Consider the following 23,450-nt stretch of genomic DNA (forward strand, 5'->3'; position numbering starts at 1 on the left):
CTCTGGTGGTTTAATACCATTCTTTTGTTTGAACAGAAGCCTTTAAAAAATGACTGACTATTACAGAAACTGGAGCAAAGAAAATTTTTATGATGTGCAAATATTTTTGATATGCTGAGTAATAACTGAATATCCATTCACTTAAAATTGTGAAATTTAAAATTGGTGCTGCTGTTAAGTGATTATGGTATTCCATATAAATTTCCCTTACTTTCAAAGCTCAGTAGAAAAAAATTCCAACAAGCACTTGCGATTTTCAATCCAAAAAAAAAATATAGGACTTCTAGAAAAGCAGGAAAAAAAAAAAAGGCTAAAAATAAGAATTTGAGTCATATAAAAATCAAGGGTAAAAAGCAGGAAAAATTACTTTAAAAAATCACATTTAAAATATTTTACAAATGCAGTTTTAAAAGGAATGTTAAATAGGCTAGATGAAACTCCAAGTGCTAATTTTTAATTAGCTCTGGGCTGGGGTGGCTTAGAAAATCACTTATCTGCCTCAAAAAGTGTAAGGGCAGTAATCTTGCTTGAAATGAAAAACATTTATAACACCATCTGAATTGTTTATCTAGCATGCAGAATATTTGGTAGAATTATATCTATTATTCAGAATGTTAGTAACAGGAATTTGAAAATTTTCACACCAGGTGGCATGCTGCTCTTAGATAATGATTAATATTAAATAATTTTAAATGAGGGAAACATTAGGAGAAACAACATACTCTTTGATTACGTCAGCTATGTGAAATAACAGATTATACTCTTGGCTACAATCCTGCATAAAAAGATCATTAGTTCAGTCTCACCATGAGTTCTGATCTCTCCATTCAGTCAGGGCAAAACTTTGCCAAGAGATATGACAAAACTATTTTCCCAAGTTTACCCAGTGTTTATTGTTTACTGACCAAGTGGCATAAGGATAAAAACACTCTGACACCCCAAAGTAGTTTCATTTCTTGACAGAACTAGAGATTCTACATCATATATTTTAAAAGTTAAAATGGAATGCATTTATACACATTATTTAGGAATAAATGAACATTTCAAAAATATCTATGAAATATCTTTACTTGGAATCCATATTTCACCGACCTCCATTGTAAGAAATATTCCCAAAGAAATTTTGATCCAGGGAATGATTTTTTTTAAAAAAAGCACATTCATAAAAATGGAAAAAACCTGACTCGTTTCATATCAATCAGATATAATACAAACACTGAAAACAATAAATAAAAATATGTGGAAAATGTATAATTTGCTTTTAAATCAAAGCATCAGAATGCAAAATTATCTGAAAACTATCAGAGGTATGGAAGTATGAAAATCCCGCTCATTTGATTTCAGTTGGAACAAAGGCATAATTCATGCTCCAGAGTTCCCAAGTAGGATTAGACTGAAGCAACTCTTGGAAAGACTCGGCTGATGACTGCATCTCTTCTTCCTCTTCCCTATGCCTTTCCATTTCCATCACTCCCTAATGGGTTTCTTACTTTCTTAGTAATTTTCTTGTGAAAATAAAGTTCTTGTGAAACTTTATGGTTGTAAACAGGAGGCAAAGCCCACTTATACTTATGCCTAGGAATCACCTCCAGAGAACCTCTTTTGTTGCTGAAATGTGGGCTTTCTCTCTCTAAGCCCAACTTTGCAAATGAATTCATCACCTTCCCCTCCGATGTAGGACCTGCCTCCCCAGGTGAATGAGTCTCCCTGGTGACGTGGGACATGGATTCCAGGAATGAGCCTGATCCTACCAACAAGGGGTTGAGAATGCCTTTTTGACCAAAAAGGGGAAAAGAAAGGCAACAAAATAAGGTTTCAGTGGCTAAGAGATTTCAAATAGACTCAAGAGGCTGTCAGGGAGGTTACTCCTATGCAAGCTTCACCTAGATATGCCAAATGGCCACAGTATGATAAGCCCAAGTAAATAATAGTCCCGAAAACCCTGAAGAATACCCAGGTCCCTATCTGAGACTCTTTAAAAGTTTCACTCACTAAGTTTATTCTTCAGAAACTTAAATCCTCCAGAGAGCTCCAATGCCAGCTAAGTCCCCAAACCCAGAGGCAATAGCCTCTTGAAGAACATCAACTAGATGTGTCCCCTTTTCCCATGATGTCAACACCCCTTTTCAACATGAACAGGTTAGGGTGGTCACTCCCTAGACATCCCTGAAGATTGGGAAAGTGATTAAACTAGAGGAAGGGTTAGCAAAAGACAAGATGGACTTTAACACAGGATTATGAATACTGAATCTCCATATAATTTTCTTTTTCTTACTTGCTAGGGTATTAGAATAGCTAGAAGGAAAGAACTGAAATGGTGGAACTATAACCCATAGCATTCTTTGAAATTTGCTCTACAGCTACTTGTTAAATTGTAATTTGAAAGTTATCACCTTTTTGTATGTATGTTATATTTCACAATAAGGAAATAACTGAAACTACGGTACAGTAACATAACATTTTTGGAAATTTCCTATATAACTACTTGTTAAATCATACTTTGAAAGTTACCTTTTTCCATATATGTTATATTTCACAAAAAGGAAATAACTGAAACTGTGAAAGTGTAACTCATAACATTCTTTGAAGTTTGCTCTCTAACTACTTGTTAAATTGCACTTGGAAAGTTATCCCTTCTATGTATGTATATTATATTCCACAATATAAAATGTTTTAAAAAAAACTATAAGAGTTACATTAAAAATACAAGCCATGGAGACTAGGGCAAGATGGCGGCATAGAGAGGAGTGGAAGCTAAGTAGTCCCCCTGGAACAACTACAAAAAACCAGAAATAACTAGTAAATAATCCAGAATAACTGTGGGGGGATAAACGAGACCATCCATCCATCATACACCAACCTGAATTGGGAGGAACACCCGAGAACACAGCATAAAATCTGTAAGTAAAACCTGCGGAACCAGGTCGGGAGACCCCCTCCCCCATAGCCCGAGCTGCGGAGCCTCGTGGTGCCACAGAGAAGCTGTCTCCCAGCAAGCGAATACAGCTCAGCTGAGCTCCAACTGGGGTTTTAAGCAGCGAGTGTGAACTGCTCACTACAGGTACGCAGCCCCAAAAAACAGACAGAGGCTTTGGGTGACGACTGACCTGGGAGAGCCAGAGGGTCGCCTTGGACTGGCTCTGAAGGGGACTATCTGTTTCTTTTTTGGCTCAGTGGAGAAAGCCCCAGTCATTTTCAGTTTCCAGGGTTGTGACTCTGGGAAGGGTGGAGACACCACAAGCAGAGAGTGAGACCATTGAAATGCTAATGACCTCCACCTGAGGGGTCTGTCTTCTCTAGGAGGAAAGGGGTGGGGCCCTTTCCATTCAGAACCAGACCCCAGAGCCTGGGGGAACACGGCCATACCTCCTCACACCAGTCAAGAATTATAGGCTAACAGGCGTCACCTGCTGGGCAGAAAAGCACAGTGACCTGAGGCATCAAAGGGTGGAGCAATTTTCTAAGACACACCCTCAGGGAAACCAGATACTGAATATTTCTTCCTTCTGGGACCTGAGCCTGTTCTGGTCTGGGAAAACCTGATTTGGATAACCAAGGAAACCATGCCTAGACAACAGAAAATTACAACCTACACTAAGAAAAACAAAGTTATGGCCCAGTCAAAGGAACAAACGTACACTTCAACTGAGATACAGGAATTTAAACAACTAATGCTAAATCAATTCAAAAAGTTTAGAGAAGATATTGCAGAAGAGATAGAGGCTGTAAAGGAAGCACTGGACATGTATACGGCAGAAATCAAAAGTTCAAAAAACCTACTAGTAGAATCTATGGAAATGAAAGGCACAACACAAGAGATGAAAGACACAATGGAAACATACAACAGCAGATCTCAAGAGGCAGAAGAAAACACTCAGGAACTGGAGAACAAAACACCTGAAAGCCTACAGGCAAAGGAGCAGATGGAGAAAAGAATGAAAAAATATGAGCAACGTCTCCGGGAACTCAAGGATGAAACAAAGTACAATAATGTACGTATCATTGGTGTCCCAGAAGGAGAAGAGAAGGGAAAGGGGGCAGAAGCAATAACAGAGGAAATAATTAATGAAAATTTCCCATCTCTTATAAAAGACATAAAATTACAGATCCAAGAAGCGCAGCGTACTCCAAACAGAAGAGATATGAATAGGCCTACGCCAAGACACTTAATAATCAGATTATCAAATGTCAAAGACAAAGAGAATCCTGAAAGCAGCAAGAGAAAAGCGATCCATTACATACAAAGGAAGCCTAATAAGACTATGTGCGGATCTCTCAGCAGAAACCATGGAGGCAAGAAGGAAGTGGTGTGATATATTTAAGATACTGAAAGAGAAAAACCACCAACCAAGAATCCTGTATCCAGCAAAGCTGTCCTTCAGATATGAGGGAGAGCTCAAAATATTTTCTGACAAACAGACAATGAGAGACTTTGTGAACAAGACACCTGCCCTACAGGAAATACTAAAGGGAGCACTACAGGGTGATAGAAGACAGGAGTGTGTGGTTTGGAACACAATTTTGGGAGATGGTAGCACAACAATGTAAGTACACTGAACAAAGGTAACTATGAATACGGTTGAGAGAGGAAGATGGGGAGCATGTGAGACACCACAAGAAAGGAGGAAAGATAATGACTGGGACCGTGTAACTTGGTGAAATCTAGAGTATTCAACAATTGTGATAAAATGTACAAATATGTTCTTTTACGAGGGAGAGCAAGCAAATGTCAACCTTGCAAGGTGTTAAAAATGGGGAGGCATTGGGGGAGGGACGCAATCAGCATAAACTAGAGACTGTAACTAATAGAATCATTGTATTATGCTTCCTTTAATGTAACAAAGGTGATATACCAAGGTGAATGCAGATAAGAGGGGGGGATAGGGGAGGCATGTTAGACACTTGACATTGGTGGTATTGTCTGATTCTTTATTCTACTTTGATTTAAGGTTATTTTTCCTTTTGCTGCTTCCTAGCTGTCATTTTTTTTGTTTCCTCTTTCTTTTGCCTCTCTACCTTCTATGACTCTCCCTCCTGCCTTGTGGAAAAAATGTAGATGCTCTTGCTTAGTATGAGCAGAATGTTTAATTAGGATGAACTTAAATGTTTGGAAATGAACAGGGGTGTTGGTAGCAAGATGTGAGAATAACCAACAGTGCCGAATGGTGTGTGAATGAGGTGGAAAGGGGAAGCTCAGAGTCATATACGTCACCAGAAGGAAAGTTGGAGGTCAAAAGATGGAAATGTATAAAACTGAATCCTATGGTGGCCAATGTCCATGATCAACTGTACAAATACTAGAAATCACTTCATGAACCAGAACAAATGTATGACAATACAATTAGAAGTTAATAATAGAGGGGCATATAGGGAAGAACTATATACCTATTACAGACTATATACTACAGTTAGTAGTATTTCAACATTTTTTCATAAACAGTAACAAATGTACTATATCAATACTAGGAGTCAACAATTGAGGGGGGTTGGTTAAGGATAGGGGAGGTTTAGAGTTTCCTTTTCTTTTTTTCTCTTTTCATCTTTCACTTTATTTCTTGTCTGGAGTAATGAAAAGTTTCTAAAAATTGAACAAAAATTAAGTGTGATGGATGCACAGCTGTATGAGGGTACCCAGGGGCAAGTGATTGTACACTTTGGATCTTTGGATAATTGTATGGTATCTGAACAATCTCAATAAAAATCAAAAAAAAAAAAAAATCAAAAAAAAAAAAAAATACAAGCCATGTATATTTGAATAAATATGGGAAAGGCCCATAACAAAATTAAGTTAAATTAAATGCCCTGTTTGGATACTGGAAATATGTGTTCTTCTCAACTTGTATTATAAAAATTGTCAAATAAAAAAATACTAGAAGACCACAGCAAGGATTGTGGGAAGATGGTGAAGAAGGGAGTCCCAGGATTCAGTCCTTCCACCAGAACTATTAAACAGGCAAGGACTGCTTGAAACAACTATTTTTAAATTCTGGAGACCAGCAGAACACTGCACAGCATCCAGGGAAGAGTGGGAGGAAGAGGCTGGTAATTTATTACAGTAAAGACCAGTAAATTGTTTTCTTCATGGAGTGATTACTGGCACCCATTCCTCATTCTCATGGCAGGCTGCCAAGCAGTCCAGCCCCTGGCTAGCTCCCTGGTCAAAGAAAGGGACATAAAAATCCTCTTTCCCAAGTCCTGGGGATGGCATAGCCAATTGCTGATCATGGCTTTTGATTAGCGAATTCAGAACACTGTGGGTAGGTGTGCCGGTTTGAATGTATTGTGTCCCCCAAATGCCATTATCTTTGATGTAGTTTTGTGGGGCAGACGTTTTGGTGCTGGTTGGATTTGCTTGGAGTGTGCCCCACCCAGCTGTGGGAGATGATTCTGATGAGATGTTCCCATGGAGGTGTGGCCCCGCCCATTCGGGGTGGGCTTTGATCAGTGGAGCTATATAAATGAGCTGACTCAGAGAGAGGGAACTCACTGAGTGCAGCTGGGAGTGATGTTTTGAAGAGGAGCAAGCTTGCTAGAGAGGAACATCCTGGGACAAAGCCGTTTTGAGGCCGGAGCTTTGGAGCAGACGCCAGCTGCCTTCCTAGCTAGCAGAGGTTTTCTGGACACCATTGGCCATCCTCCGGTGAAGGTACCTGATTGCTGAGGTGTTACCTTGGATGCTTTGTGGCCTTAAGACTGTAACTGTGTAGTGAAATAAACCCCCGTTTTATAAAAGCCTATCCATCTCTGGTGTTTTGCATTCTGCAGCATTAGCAAACTAAGACAGTAGGCATCCATTGTTCCAACCTGTCCTGGATAAAGGCAGAAGCAGAGGAGATTTAAAGATGCTATGTTTCCACGGGGCTACAGGGAACAGTTAGCTGAAGGGCTGCATTTGCTGGACAGGTAAAGAAAGCTCAACTTTGAGCAACCAAGAAAGAAGCTCTTGGTGCCCTTCCTGATCCCCTTTCCACAGCACTTTGGAGTTGGTCTGTGCACAATTCATGGGTCCCTGGCCCTGTTTCTGCTGGGATAGACTGATTTGGGAAACTCCTTTCCAGCATGCCTTCCTCCCAGAAAATTGCCCTCCAGGTGAAATCAACTTGAGACAATGAAAGGTATGTCAGAAACTATGGAGGCAGACACTCTGGGACAAAGGCTAGCCTGCTTTAAACATCTTGGAAAGGGAGGTCTGTCTCCTGGGAAATAGAGAGGGCATTCACACTCCCATAAACAAGAGAACTCCAAAATAACAAACAAACAAGACAAAGGCCTAGAAAAAAACAGGGAGAACCCTCTAAACTTGGTCAGACCTTCTTCATAGGAGAATTGAAACTAAAGAAAATTTCTATCTTATCAACTGCTGGTTAAAAAAATCAACAAACATCACAGGTAATAAATCCCAGAATTAACATATTTAAATATTTAACAGGACAATGTGCAACAAAACAGTACAAAACAAAGAAACAGGAAATGATGGTCTATCCAAAGGAAGAAGATAAAAATCCAGAAAACACCAAAGAAAAAGACCAGGATGTGGACATACCAAAGATTTAAAAAAAAAAAAAAAAAAAAATCTTAAAAATGCTCAAAGTGATAAAGGAGAATATAGAGAAAGAACTGAAGGATACTAGAAAAATAATGAACGAACAATATAAGAATCTCCGTTAAAGAGTGTGCCTAGTTTGGATATATTATGTCCCCCGAGAAAAACCATGACCTTTCAAGCCAATCTCATGGGATGGTGGGATTAGGATGTTTCTATGGAGATGTGACCCACCCAACTGTGAGTGACACGTTTGATTAGGGTGTGACCTCTTGATTGAATGCTTCCTCGGAAGCGCGGCCCCATGCATTCAGCCTGGGCCTTGATTAGTTTACCTGAATGCCATAAGAGCTCAGATGCAAAAATCCTCAACAAAATATTAGCAAACAAAATCCAACAACACATTAAAAGAATTATACAGAGAAGTGGCTGCAAAGATGAACAGAGGAAGCAGAAACCTCCTCTGAACAGCTCAAGCAGATGCTAGGTGGGCACCATGTCTGGGATCACCACCATCGAGGTGGTGAAGTGCAATATCCAGGCTCCACAGCAGCAGACCGATGATACCAAGCAAAGAACCAAGCACCTCCAGCAGGAAGTGGAGGAGAAAGGCAGGCCAGGAGCAGGCTGAGGCTGAGGTGGCCTCCTTGAACCATCAGACCCAGCTGGTTGAAGAGGAGCTGGACCATGCTCAGGAGCACCTGGCCACTGCCCTGCAAAAGCTGGAGGAGGCAGAGAAAGTGCTGATGAGAGCAAGAGAGGTATGAAGGTTATCGACAACCGGGCTTTAAAACATGAAGAAAAGATGGAACTACAGGCAATCCAACTTCAAAGAAGCTAGCACAATGCACAAGTGTAATCAAGAAGTTAGGAGGATTTAAGGGATGATTATGATTACTGAATCATCATATAGATGTTCCTTTTTGCTTTCTGGTATAGTAGAATAGACAGCGGGAAATAACTGAGATCTCTGAATTATCATCCAGCTGCCTTGATCTCTCATAATGACTGTACAGCCTTTATCTTGGGCACTTGTGATAATAAAATCCATGTGATTAACCTTCACTTGTACCCATTTTATCCAGTTTTTCAACTTTAGAGTCTTATGATCACTAAAGACAGCCTCTAATGTTTATTAATAAAGGGTCTTGGGTCAGTCCAGAACTATCCCACCCGAAGTCCAAAGTCATCTTGATAAATGAAGCTGGATCTAACCAAAATAGGCCTGTGTGACATACACAGTAGTTTAGCCTTTAACCTACAAGTCACCTATACCTCATTATAATACTAAAAATCACACCCATCATATTAAGGCGACCATTTTCTTACATACATTCTGTGACTAAGCATGTAATCAATCTGCGCATGCTCAATAATTAGATCACCTCTAATTAAATCATCTGGAGCCACTGTGCTCATTATCCTAAAACCTGCCCATCTTTTAATACCATAAAACTATCAGAATTACTACAGTTTGGGAAGACAGATTTTTGGGCCAATAAGCCATCTGCCCTCCTGCTTCCCGCCTAGCAATAAATACTTTCTCTCTTTGAAACGCGAGTGCCTCAGGAGTAGGTCATTTTAGTGTGCATCAGGCAAAGAATCCACCACCTTTGTCTGGTAAAATAAGAGGCAGATCAGAAATACGAGGAGGTGGCTCACAAATTGGTGATTACTTAAGGGGACTTGGAACACATTGAGGAATGAGCTGAGCTGGCAGAGTCCCATTGCCAAGAGATGGAACAGCAGATCAGACTGATGGAACAGAACCTGAAGTGTTCTGAGTGCTGCTGAAGAAAAGTACTCTCAAAAAGAAGACAAATATGAAAAAGAGATAAAGATTCTTATTGATAAACTCAAAGAGGCAGAAACCTGTGCTGAGTTTGCTGAGAGACAGGCAGCCAAGCTGTAAAGGACAACTGATGATTTGGAAGATAAACTTAAATGCAATAAAAGAGGAGCACCTCTGTACACAAAGAATGCTAGACCAGACTTGGCTTGACCTGAATGAGATGTAAAGCATGACAGTCCCACCTGCTGCTGCTCCCCCCTTTTACCCCAACTCCACCTGAAGGCAGCCTGCCTGAAGCTGAACTTTAAACTGAAGGCTGATCTTTAACTGGAAGGCTGCTTTCTCCTCTTATAAACCCACCCACCCCTGACCCCACGTCTTTTTCACCAAACTAACTGTTCCTCTCCAAGAGACTGCAGCTGGGCTAGGGGCTGAGCACCTTTGGGAACAATATTTAAGGGAATGTGAGCACATTGCAAGTGTCTTTAAAAGCATGTTGTGATGTATACATTTTGCAATTACCCCCCTTTTTGTTGTTGAAGCAACCAACTGTAAAACATTCTAAGTAATTCCACAGCTCTGAAGCAGCAATCTAATCCCTTTGTCATTTTGGAAGCTAACTTTTCAGCTTAGTACTCTCTCCATAGAGGAGGGAAAAAGGTATGGGCCTGCCTCACTGAGAGCTGAACATGGCCCAGGGAAAGACTCCATTGCGGGAAACCTTATTGCTCTATACAAAGCACCAGCAAATGAAAAAGGTGATTCTAGGAATTAGCAGTCCCCACCACCACCACCAAAAAAATTACTGCTCAGGTTTCCAGCTTTAAGGTATCTTAGGGCAAGTTTATTATTATATTTATTTTTTTCTCATCAAAAGTGATCAAATTAATATGGTGAGACCTCTGTCTGAGACCAAATCTTTGTCTCATCCTTTCTTCACCTTCTTCCCATCCGCCACAGAATGGATCATGTCCCCCTTATGTTGAAGGAGAACTGATGAACCCTCCTGCCTCCTTTTATAAAAGGAAAGAAAAGAAAATTAAATTTTTGCCACGATTTAGCCATATGAAACATCTCATCATCCTTTTCAGAGTCTGAAGCTGTTGTCTCTAAAAGTGCTGTATCTTATGCTTTGTATCAGCCAGTACTGGAAAAATCTTGAATAGCTTATGTACAAAACTTTTTTAAAATTTTTATATTATTTTGAAGTTTTGATTCTTTGGAGTTGGGGAGTACTGGCCACCCCATCTGGCTGTGAGTTTTCTCCACAGCCTGGACTGGCAGGATGCTGAACTTTTATAATTCCCTTCCCTATCCAGTTTCCCCCTTTTTGGTGCGGTTTCTTTGTGGTTTGTAGGGCTTGCATCCTGAAGCTTACTGGCTTAAAATGTACCCTCCTTTTGTGTGGTTTCTTTTGGGGCCAGATTAGGAGAAAGAGAAACCGATAATGTGACTGTTTTGATACTGAAAATTGACAAATTTCTTTTTGAAATAAAGAACCAGTCCCTCCAACCCTAAAAAAAATAAAATAAAATAATGCGCCATGATCAAATGACATGTGTCCCTAATATGCAAGGGTGATCCAACATAAGAAAATCAATTAATGTAATACACCACATTGATAGAATGAAGGAAAAAAACTCCATGATCACGTTAATTGAGGTTAAAAAAAAAAAAAAAAAGGCATTTGGTAAAACTCAGCACCTCTTCTTGATAAAAAAAACTTAGAGAACTAGGACTAGAAGGAAACTCCCTCAACACGATAAAGAGCATATATGAGAAACCCACGGTTAACATTCTATTTAATGGTGAAAGACTGAATGCTTCTCCTCTAAGATTAGGAAAAAGATAAAGACGACCACTGTCACCACTGTTATTCAACAATGTACTCAAAGTTCTAGTCAGAGCAATTAGGCAAGAAAAAGAAATAAAAGGCATCCAAAATGGAAAGTCAGAAGTAAAACTTTCCATATTTGCAAATGCCATAATCTTACTGTTTTAGCTTGTGAATGTTGCCAAAATGCAATACACCAGAAATGGGTTGGTTTCTAACAATGGGGATTTATTCATTTACAAACTTACAGTTCTGAGGCTGTGAAAATGTCCAAATCAAGGCATCATCAGATGGTACCTGATCTGTCAGATGGCAAGGCACATGGCATCTACTGGTCTCTCCCTTCTTTAGCAGGTTTCATTGTTTCCAGCCTCTGGCTTCTGTGGCTTCCTCTCTCAGCTGCTGTGTGTCCTTTTCCTTCAGGTTTCCATTCTTTCTATTTCATCCTCTTAGAAAGGACTCCAATAAGAGTAGTAAGTCCCACCTGGGCATGCCTCAATTGAAATAACCTAATCAAAAGGTTCACAATAGGTTTACACCCACAGGAATAGATTAAGTTTAAGAACATGATCTTTTCTGGGATTCATAAAACCTACAAACCATCATACCTACACACAGAAAATCCCAAAATATCCACAACAAAGCTCTGAGAGCTAATGAATGAATTCAGCAAAATGGCAGGGTACAAGAGCAACACCTAATATTCAGTAGTGCTTCTCTACACTAGTAATGAACAACTGAAAGAAAACATCAAGAAAAAAATTCAATTTACAATAACAACTAACAGAAACAAACATCAAAGAATAAATCTAACCAAAGATGTAAAGGACTTGTACATAGAAAACTACAAAACACTGCTAAAAGAAATAAAAAATACCTAAATAAATGGAATGACACCCCAAGCTCATTTATTGGAAAACTAAATAGTTAAGATGTCAATTCTACCCAAAGTGATTAAGATTCAATACAATCCCAATCAAAATTATAATAAACTCTTTTGCAGAAATGGAAAAGCCAATCATCAAATTTATATGGAAAGGTAAGTGTCCCATCTTGAAAAAGAAGGAAATTGGAAGACTCATAGTTTCTGAACTTAAAACTTATTAAAAGCCACAGTAATCCAAACAGCATGGTACTAGCACAAGGACAGACATACAGACCAATGGAATCAAATTGAGAGCTCAGAAATCAACCTTCACATCAACAAATGGAAAACTGGATCTCCATTTGACAAAAAAAAAAAAAAAAAAAAAAAAGAGGACTCGTACCTCACATCTAATACAAAAATCAACTCAAAATGGATCAACAATCTAAATATAAGAGCCAGAACTATCAAACATCTAGAAGAAAATGTAGGGAAGCATGTTCAGGACCAAGTGTTAGGCAATGGATTCTTAGACTTTATACACAAAGCACAAGCAACAGAAGAAAAAAATAGATAAATGGGACCTCATCAAAATTAAAAACTTCATTTTTTAATAAAATAAAAGACTTTATTATGAAAGTAAAATAACTTACACAATGGGAGATAAAGGTTTAATATCCAGAATACATAAAGAAAACCTTCAACTTAACAACAAAAAGATAACCCAATTTAAAAATGGTCAAAAGACTTGAATAGACGTCTTTCCAAAGAAGACATACAAATGGCCAGAAACCACATGAAAAGATGCTCAACATCATTAGCAATCAGAGAAATGCAAATCAAAACCACAATGAGATATCATCTCACACCTATTAGAATAGCCGTAATTACACAAACAGGAAACAACAAGTGTTGGAGAGGATGTGGAGAAATTGGAACACTTATTCACTACTGGTGGGAATATAAAATGGTACAGCTGCTGTGGAGGATGGTTTGGCAGTTTCTCAGGAAGCTAAATACAGAGTTGCTTTACGACTCCGCAATCCCACCACTTGGGATACACCCAGAAGATCTGAAAGCAGGGATGCGAACAGACATCTGCACGCTGATGTTCATAGTGCCATTATTTGCAATTGCCAAAAGATGGAAACAACTCAAGTGTTCATCAACCAATGAATGGATAAACAAAATGTGATACATACATGCCATGGAATATTATTCAGAAGTAAGAAGGACTGAAGTCCTGAAGTACATGACCACATGGATGTACCTTGAAGGCATTTATGTTATGTGAAACAAGTCAAGACACAAAAGGACAAATATTGTATGATCTCACTGATATGAACTAATTATAGCATGTAAATACCATTTCAATCCATTAGAATGGCTGACGTTAAAAAAAAACAAAAAATAACAAGTGTTGGCAAGGATGTGGAGAAATACGAATACTCATTCATTGCTTGTGACAATGTAAAATGATGCAGCCACTGTGAAGACAATTCAACAGATTCTCAGAAAGCTAACTGTGGAATAACCACATGACTCAGCAAGCCCACTATCATGTATATACCTTAAATAATTGAAAGCAAGGACTCAGACATTTGCACAGTGATGTTCATAGCAGTGTTATTCACAATTGCCAAAAGATAGAAATATCCCAAGTGTCCAACAACTGATGAATGAATAAACAAAATGTGGTGTATTCATACAATAGAATATTATTCAGCTATAAAAAGGAATGAAGTGCTGATAAATGTGACAACATGGATAAACCCTTAAGACAGACATCATGTTGAGTGAAATAAGCCAGACATCAAAGGACAAATATTATATGATTTCACTGATATCAAATTATTAGAATAAGCAAATTCATAGTCAGAATGTAGAATATAGGTTACTGGGAAAGAGTGGGGTTAGGGAACAGGAATATAAGGCTTAAAATGTACAGGGTTCCTATTTGAAAAGATGGAAATGTTTTGGTAATGGATAGTTGTGATGGTACCACAACATGCATACATAATTAACAGCACTGAAATATATATCCAAATAATGTTAAAAGGGGAAATGTTAGGTTGTATATATGGTCGCAACAAATTTTTTTTTTAAACCCATGGAAGTACACTACACAAACACTAAACTACAGTTAATAGTACAATTATAAAAATGTGCTTTCATCAACTATAATAAATGCTCCACACCAATGTAAGCTGTTAATAACTTTTAAAAACCGCAGCAAATTTATTAAAATATATAATTTATAGAAAATTTCAGATCAAAGTTATACTACCTGAATTAATTCAAAGAACTGAATGACTTCAAGGAAAATCAAGTCTCTATTTCAAGAATTAGATATAAAGAATCAACATCAAATTCTCTATAGCATTCTCTTCATCACCCCACAATGAAGTAAATACCTTTGAACATTAACAATAAAGGCTTAGACACTAGCCTTATGTTTACGGCTTAAAACAGGGTCATTATCTAGCCTTTTGCCCTATTAAACGCTGTTAAGATATTAAAGGATTTTGCTTTGCTGAGCCTGCTGGTCCTGGTATGGAACTACAACCGATTCACAAGTGACCAGATCCCCAGTATTCTCAACATGCTGCTCCCAAGGTACAGCCTCCATTCCAGCAGTATATGTCGGGTGGAAGAAGGGCGGCCCCATCTCTCCATCACACTTGCCCATGACTTAGCCTCAGCAACGGGTAGCTGGGGCCATGATGAGAAGCACTGACATCCTGCTCCTCTAGAGAAGAAAACCCTCTCTGATTATGGGGTGAGGGAGAGGGAGTCCTTTGTTCTTGGCTGCAGCAGTCCGGAGTTGAGTCTGCCTTGTTAAGATGGGACAAGAAAAGTGGAAGTAGTCTAGGTTCACATAGCACAGACTCACTTTTCTAAACAATTTTTTTTAGATGTTCTTCAATGGATGCTTCTTTATTTGCTGTTTGCCCTAAGAACCATCTTCAGAGCTTTAAATGGTTGTTTTTTTTTTTTTTTAGTTGTCACCAGCTTCACTAGGGGGGCTAGTCAGGATATCGGCATGATGGAAGGCGATTTCTCATTATTCATACTGTTTTTAAAGAATTAAGTTTTGTGAGTAAATTGGCAAAGTCTAAGTTATCACTCACTAAGCAATTCATCATTCATTCACTTATTCAGTAAGTATTGAGTACACACTATTTTAGTAACTAACTTAGCAGCAAATAAAAAGAAAGTCCTTATCTTCACTGAGCTTACATTGTAATGAAGAAGACCAACAACAAACAAATTAAAAATACAGAGTATGGAAATCCAGATCCTGATGAAGATGGTAGAGTGAGAAGCTTCAGAGTTGTATCTCCCCATAGAAGCTTTGAACAACCAGTAAGAACTGGCAGCAACATCTTTCTCAAAGCTTCAGAAAACAGGTAAAGGTTTGCAGTAACAGAGTGAGTGCCAAATCAAGAAAAAGCCTACTTATAAGTGGAGGATCTTTCGGCATCCTGGCTGGTCCCTTCCCCACCCCTCATCAGCTCAGCATGGCGCCAACCCAGGGTCTCAGTGTGGATCCCTAGAACTGGTTCTGCAGGGAACAGAGTAAACCTCATACACATACTGGCAGTATGTATGTCTAGCACAATTTTCTGGTGGTGGTCTAGAGGGACCCACTGTCCCAGAACTTACCATGTGTTAGAAGGTGGCACAGAGTGCCCTCCTACAGAATGCTGCAGAACAGCCGTCAAGTCGTGATGCCAGGGGCAAAGAATTGCTGGCTATAGGACATACAAGTGCAGTGCTTGGTCCAGACCATGAGGAAACTGTTTTCTAGGGAAGAGGGGACATTCCTATCTGCATAAATGGGGAAATTCTTAGGGCCAAACAAACATGCTTAAGAAAAGCTGCATGACTAGAAATGAACAAACTGAAGAGACACTCAAGAAAAAGATACCATTTTCAATAGCAACTAAAAAAATCAAGTACCTAGGAATAAACTTAACCAAAGATGTAAAAGACCTATACAAAGAAAACTACATAACTCTACTAAAAGAAATTGAAGGGGACCTTAAAAGATGGAAAAATATTCCATGTTCATGGATAGGAAGACTAAATGTCAAAAAGATGTCAATTCTACCCAAACTCATCTACAGATTCAATGCAATCCCAATCAAAATTCCAACAACCTACTTTGCAGACTTGGAAAAGCTAGTTATCAAATTTATTTGGAAAGGGAAGATGCCTCGAATTGCTAAAGACACTCTAAAAAAGAAAAACGAAGTGGGAGGACTTACACTCCCTGACTTTGAAGCTTATTATAAAGCCACAGTTGCCAAAACAGCATGGTACTGGCACAAAGATAGACATATAGATCAATGGAATCGAATTGAGAATTCGGAGATAGACCCTCAGATCTATGGCCGACTGATCTTTGATAAGGCCCCCAAAGTCACTGAACTGAGTCATAATGGTCTTTTCAACAAATGGGGCTGGGAGAGTTGGATATCCATATCCAAAAGAATGAAAGAGGACCCCTACCTCACCCCCTACACAAAAATTAACTCAAAATGGACCAAAGATCTCAATATAAAAGAAAGTACCATAAAACTCCTAGAAGATAATGTAGGAAAACATCTTCAAGACCTTGTATTAGGCGGCCACTTCCTAGACCTCACACCCAAGGCACAAGCAACAAAAGAGAAAATAGATAAATGGGAACTCCTCAAGCTTAGAAGTTTCTGCACCTCAAAGGAATTTCTCAAAAAGGTAAAGAGGCAGCCAACTCAATGGGAAAAAATTTTTGGAAACCATGTATCTGACAAAAGACTGATATCTTGCATATATAAAGAAATCCTACAACTCAATGACAATAGTACAGACAGCCTAATTATAAAATGGGCAAAAGATATGAAAAGACAGTTCTCTGAAGAGGAAATACAAATGGCCAAGAAACACATGAAAAAATGTTCAGCTTCACTAGCTATTAGAGAGATGCAAATTAAGACCACAATGAGATACCATCTAACACTGGTTAGAATGGCTGCCATTAAACAAACAGGAAACTACAAATGCTGGAGGGGATGTGGAGAAATTGGAACGCTTATTCATTGTTGGTGGGACTGTATAATGGTTCAGCCACTCTGGAAGTCAGTCTGGCAGTTCCTTAGAAAACTAGAAATAAAGCTACCGTTCGATCCAGCGATTGCACTTCTCGGTATATACCCGGAAGATCGGAAAGCAGTGACACGAACAGATATCTGCACGCCAATGTTCATAGCAGCATTATTCACAATTGCCAAGAGATGGAAACAACCCAAATGTCCTTCCACAGATGAGTGGATAAATAAAATGTGGTATATACACACGATGGAATACTACGCGGCAGTAAGAAGGAACGATCTCGTGAAACATATGACAACATGGATGAACCTTGAAGACATAATGCTGAGCGAAATAAGCCAGGCACAAAAAGAGAAATATTATATGCTACCACTAATGTGAACTTTGTAAAGTGTAAAACAAATGGTTTATAATGTAGAATGTAGGGGAACTAGCAATAGAGAGCAATTAAGGAAGGGGGAACAATAATCCAAGAAGAACAGATAAGCTATTTAACGTTCTGGGGATGCCCAGAGATGACTATGGTCTGTTAATTTCTGATGGATATAGTAGGAACAAGTTCACAGAAATGTTGCTATATTAGGTAACTTTCTTGGGGTAAAGTAGGAACATGTTGGAAGTTAAGCAGTTATCTTAGGTTAGTTGTCTTTTTCTTACTCCCTTGTTATGGTCTCTTTAAAATGTTCTATTGTATGTGTGTTTTCTTTTTAACTTTTTTTTCATACAGTTGATTTAAAAAAGAAGGGAAAGTTAAAAAAAAAAAAAAAAAAACAAGGAAAAAAAGATGTAGTGTCCCCTTGAGGAGCCTGTGGAGAATGCAGGGGTATTCGCCTACCCCACCTCCATGGTTGCTAACATGACCACAGACATAGGGGACTGGTGGTTTGATGGGTTGAGCCCTCTACCATAGGTTTTACCCTTGGGAAGACGGTTGCTGCAAAGGAGAGGCTAGGCCTCCCTATGGTTGTGCCTAAGAGCCTCCTCCCGAATGCCTCTTTGTTGCTCAGATGCCGCCCTCTCTCTCTGACTAAGCCAACTTGAAAGGTGAAATCACTGCCCTCCCCCCTACGTGGGATCAGACACCCAGGGAAGTGAATCTCCCTGGCAACGTGGAATATGACTCCCGGGGAGGAATGTAGACCCGGCATCGTGGGATGGAGAACATCTTCTTGACCAAAAGGGGGATGTGAAAGGAAATGAAATAAGCTTCAGTGGCAGAGAGATTCCAAAACGAGCCGAGAGGTCACTCTGGTGGGCACTCTTACACACACTTTAGACAACCCTTTTTAGGTTCTAAAGAATTGGGGTAGCTGGTGGTGGATACCTGAAAGTATCAAACTACAACCCAGAACCCATGAATCTCGAAGATAATTGTATAAAAATGTAGCTTATGAGGGGTGACAATGGGATTGGGAAAGCCATAAGGACCACACTCCACTTTGTCTAGTTTATGGATGGATGAGTAGAAAAATAGGGGAAGGAAACAAACAGACAAAGGTACCCAGTGTTCTTTTTTACTTCAATTGCTCTTTTTCACTCTAATTATTATTCTTGTTATTTTTGTGTGCGTGCTAAGGAAGGTGTCAGGGATTGATTTAGGTGATGAATGTACAACTATGTAATGGTACTGTGAACAATCGAAAGTGCAATTTGTTTTGTATGACTGCGTGGTATGTGAATATATCTCAATAAAATGATTAAAAAAAAAAAAAAAAAAAAAAAAAAAAAAAAAAAGAAAAGCTGCATGAACAGAAAGTACCAGAAAGGACTTACGCTTTGGCCTGGAGCTATTCTCTAAACTCACTGTATAGACAAACACAGGTCAATCTGCAATGACTGGGAATGGTGCTTCCTTTTTTGTCGTTGTTGGCCCCTGGCATTCAAAGAAAGCTCTGTCAAAACACTAACTGGATACAAGTTTAAGGGACAGAGTCTAAATTCCAGGGATAACAAAATATCAAAATATCCAGGTTTCAAGAAAAGATGAGAAAACATTCGAGGAGACAGGAAATGATGGGCCAGGCAAGGGAGAAGATTAAAGCACTAGAAACCATACCTTGGAGACAATGCAGGTTCGGTTCCAGACCGCTGGGGGCAGGGACAATGGGAACTTTATGCAAAATAAGTGTAGGATTTCTGTTCTGGGTGAGAGGAAAGTTCTAGTAATGGATGGTGGTGAGGTACTACAGCATTATGAATGTGATTAATACCAAAGAATGGTATGCTTAGGAGGGGATGGGATGAGGTTTATGTTGTACATATGTTTCCACAATTAAGAAAAAGAAAGACAGAAAGAAAGAGCTACAATGAAATGAAATACATGATACTGGATGACATCAAAGAACGGAGGAGAAAAGGCTCAAAAAGACACTACTAGGACATAAGAAAAAACTGGCACATAGAATGTAACCTTTATGTCAATGCAAATTTTTTGAACTTGATAATTGAATTGAAGGTGATTACATAAGTGAATATACTTTTCATAGGAAATGTACATGGAAGTATTATGTGTTCAAGGAGTCTGATGTGTGTAACCTGCTCTCAAATGTTCAGATTACATAGACAGACAGACAGATAGATAGATAGATACACAGACAGACAGACAGATAGATATAGACAAGGAGGAAGGAAGGAAGGGCAGGTGGACATACGTGACAAAATGTTAGAATTAGTGAAACTGCTTATCTGGGAGTGTGGGAATATGTTGGAGTTTTCTGTATGGAGTTTGCATTATTTTTCTAACTGTCCTGGAAATCTGAAATTATTTCATAATGAAAAGTTAAAAAAATACAGAGTATGTTAGATAGTAATAATGTTATGAAGAAAGACAAAAGAAGAATAAAGAAGATTTTAAAAAGTGGGTATGGAGTGCAAGTGATGGTTGCTTTTGATATAAGAGGATCATGGAAGACCCAAAGGAAGTAAGAGAGCAAAGCTATGTAATTCTCTCAAGGGAGAGTCCTCCAGGAAGAGAAAACAGCAAGAACACATTTGGGAAGATAAATCTTGGCATGCTTGTGGGGAATGCGAAAGTTAGCATAGCTGGACTGGGAATACTAAGGGGGATTAGTAGAAAATTAAGCTGGAGAGAGAATGAGAGCATCAGAGGGCTTTGGAGACACTGTAAGGACTTTGGCTTTTCTTCTAAGAGAGATGAAAAACCATTGGAAAGTTTCAAGCAGGAGAATGCAATGATCTCACCTTCAGTGTAAAAGGATCACTCTGATTCCTTAGGGAAGAAAAGACTAAAGAGGGCAAGTCTGAAAGCAGTGAGACAAGTCAGGAGATTACTTTTAGTCGGGCAAAAAATGAGGGGTAGCTAAGACTAACGTAGAGATAGAGGTAATAAGAAGTGGTCATATTGTGAATATATTTTGCAGGCAGAGTTGACAGACTGATGTTTCAAGGACATATACTCAATGATGACTCCAAAGTTCATGATCACAACAAATCAACGGACAGAGATGTCATTTACCGAAATAAGGAAGATCAGTTTGGAGAGAGGATGAAATCAGGGGTTCAGTATTACACATGTTAATTTTGAGATGGCCAATAAGCACATGAAAAGATGCTCAACATCATTAGTCATTAAGGAAATACAGATAAAAACCACACTGAGAAACCACCTTACTTGTGGAGAGCCGTCTCCCGGGACGGGCATAGCGCATGCGCTGTAAACCTGCTCCAAAGTCCCCCCGCCCATCGAATGAGCCAAGATGGCGCCCATATCCTGCTTCCGCTTATGACGTGCACACTCACTATTCCTATCTGCCAATTGAGTGCATATGCGCGGCGCTAGATCATTGGTTATGAGTAGAGTACTTAAGAGTTTGCCCAAGCGAACCTCGGGGAGACAGCCCACTAGGAGCCGTACCTGACGGCCACATCGAGGCTGCTCTCCCGCGGGGCACTCTGCCCCGCGTGGAAACCTGTAACAGAGAATGCTTATCTAGCTTCAGTAAAAGACTTGCTCTCGCAACCGCCGTGTGGCTCGAGTCGTGACTTCCAGCCAGGTCAGTTTGCGTGGTCTGCATCTCTCTCTCTCTCTCATCCCTTGTTTCTCCCCTCGCCGGCCGGGGAACAGGGGTCGAGCGGGGCGGCGCCGGACAAGTGGTGGCCCGTACGGGGCACGCTCCTCCTCCTGCCTCGCTCTCGACGGTCCCTCTGTGAGGAGAGCAGCGCTGCGCATCGAGCTTACGGCGGACTTCCCGCGCCTGATCAACGCGAGAAGGTGAGTGCGTCTTATTACATGATAGTTAGGGCCCGTGGGTTTTCAGGTGACCCCGGGGGACTCGGAAGAGCTCTCCGAGTGACTGAAGTATAGTGCCGACTGCAATCATGGGGCAGTCCGGAAGTTCATCTCTCTTAGCTCCCTTAAAGAACCTTTTGAAACAACGGGGTATCTCGGTCAGGAAAAGCTCCCTTCAGCGTTTTCTTGATGATGTTGATACTTTTGCCCCTTGGTTTGCCTGCACCGGCAGCCTTAGCGTACCCTCTTGGATGAAGCTCGGTCGCGACATAGACCGAGCGCGCCAGACGGGCGTGTGTATGGACCCGATTCTAGTACCCATATGGGAGACCGTCCGTGCGGTCCTTGAACTAGAATCGGCTGCCGGCCTAAGCCCGTCCTCTGCCTTGCAAGAAGCACGGTGCGCGCTCCAAGAAACCCAGTCAGTTTCGTCAGCGGACGGCTCCTATAAGGGCAAACCGCCGGAGTCCAGTGACTCTGACTCAGAGTCAGATAGCGATACTGACGAGGAGGCGGAAGCATCCCCGCTAATTGAGTGGGAGGAGCCTCCCGCCACACCCGTGCGGCCTTCCGCCCCGCCAATGTCTACCGCTGCACCCCCAGGGACACCCCAGCTCCCAACTGACGCCTTGGGCGGTCCCACCAAAGGACCTCGCCGAGAGCTCCCTCTAGTGGCCATGCCCAGTAAATGTAATTATCCTTTGCTGCCAGACCCGGAAACCCCGATGGGCCGGTCAGGGGAGGGGCAACCTTTGCCGTACCCCCCGCCCGAGTACACAGGCCCTCAGGACCCTTTGCCATTAGGTAGTGGTGGGAGACATTTCTGGAGATGGAACCCTTTCACAACATTTAGACCTTTTGGCATGCTGGGTGGCTACCAGCCACTTGAGCCGCAGCCAGTCTCAGAAATGTACCCGGTTATTATCAATCCCCAAGGTGGCAATCAGCACGAATCATATGATTACAAACTATTGAGGGAATTGAGGCAGGCCGTCCATCAGTATGGCCCCAATGCCCCTTATACCTTGAACATGATCGAGAACCTCTCTGCTCTAAATCATACACCCGCAGATATTTTTCAGCTAGCCCGTGCTTGCTTGCCGTCAGGCCGATTCATAGATTGGAAAGCATGGTTTGAGGAGTTAGCTGAAGAGCAGGCCGCAAGGAATGCGGCGGGGAGACGTGGCGGGTGGAATGCTGACATGCTGTTGGGGAGAGGCGCCCATGCCCAGAACCAAACGGGTTTCCCACAAGAGGTCTACGCCCAGATCTTCCGCTGTTTTGTGGGTGCCTGGAAAAAGCTAACAGGGAGTGACACCTGCCCTGCAACACACCACCCCGAGTCCTCAGCATAGAGGTCTAGTCCGTTGGAAGGATGTCCTGTCGGGGCAGTGGAAAGGCCCTGACCCGGTGCTCAGCTGGGCCAGAGGCTCTGTTTGTGTTTTTCCCCAGGAACCAGGACGTCAACCAGTGTGGGTTCCGGAAAGACTGGTGAGAACCGTGACATCACCTGAAGAAGCCAAGGAACAGCTGTCAGAAACGCCAACGAATATACAACCTGAACCATTAGACCAAGCCTCCGACCCTGCTGATGATGGCGACGACCGACAAGACGATAATAGTAGGACTGACCACCCCGCGGTTGCCCAAAAAGAGGATCGGTAACTCTGTTCTTTGCTCTCCTATAGCAATCCTTCTAATCTGCCTTTTTCTTTTTTTAGTGGAACTGTGGTAGCGCAGGAGAGTGGTCTTTGGGGCCTGTGGCATCATCCCCCGACCCTGGCCCCATTCTCTGCTGGGTCTCCCGCCTCTCCTGTGTTTTTCACTCGTACCCTGTCTCTAGGTCTCCACCACCTGCCTTCTGACAGAAATATTTCCTCCACAAGCTTCAACGAGTACACACTGATCCTCTCTTTTGCTAACCTCTCTGTCAAGGTTGTCAACACCACAGTTGCGGCGAATGCTACTTGTGAAACTGGTAATGGCGAGTTAAGTAAGGGAGTCTTGCTTGAATTTCTTAACGTTACAGGGAAGAGCCGCCAGTCTTGTGAAGGGATCTTGAGTAAAAAT

General features: G+C 40.9%; 1 protein-coding gene and 1 pseudogene across 18 annotated transcripts in view; one reads left to right on the plus strand and one right to left on the minus strand.

Moving 5' to 3' along the window:
* Positions 1–23,450, minus strand: part of NEK1 (NIMA related kinase 1) — a 351,041-nt gene that overhangs the window by 232,420 nt on the left and 95,171 nt on the right. The window lies entirely within an intron of this gene.
* Positions 8,040–9,561, plus strand: LOC119530012 (annotated as a pseudogene).

Source organism: Choloepus didactylus, chromosome 3 (genome assembly GCF_015220235.1).
Source record: "Choloepus didactylus isolate mChoDid1 chromosome 3, mChoDid1.pri, whole genome shotgun sequence".
Classification (NCBI taxonomy): domain Eukaryota; kingdom Metazoa; phylum Chordata; class Mammalia; order Pilosa; family Megalonychidae; genus Choloepus; species Choloepus didactylus.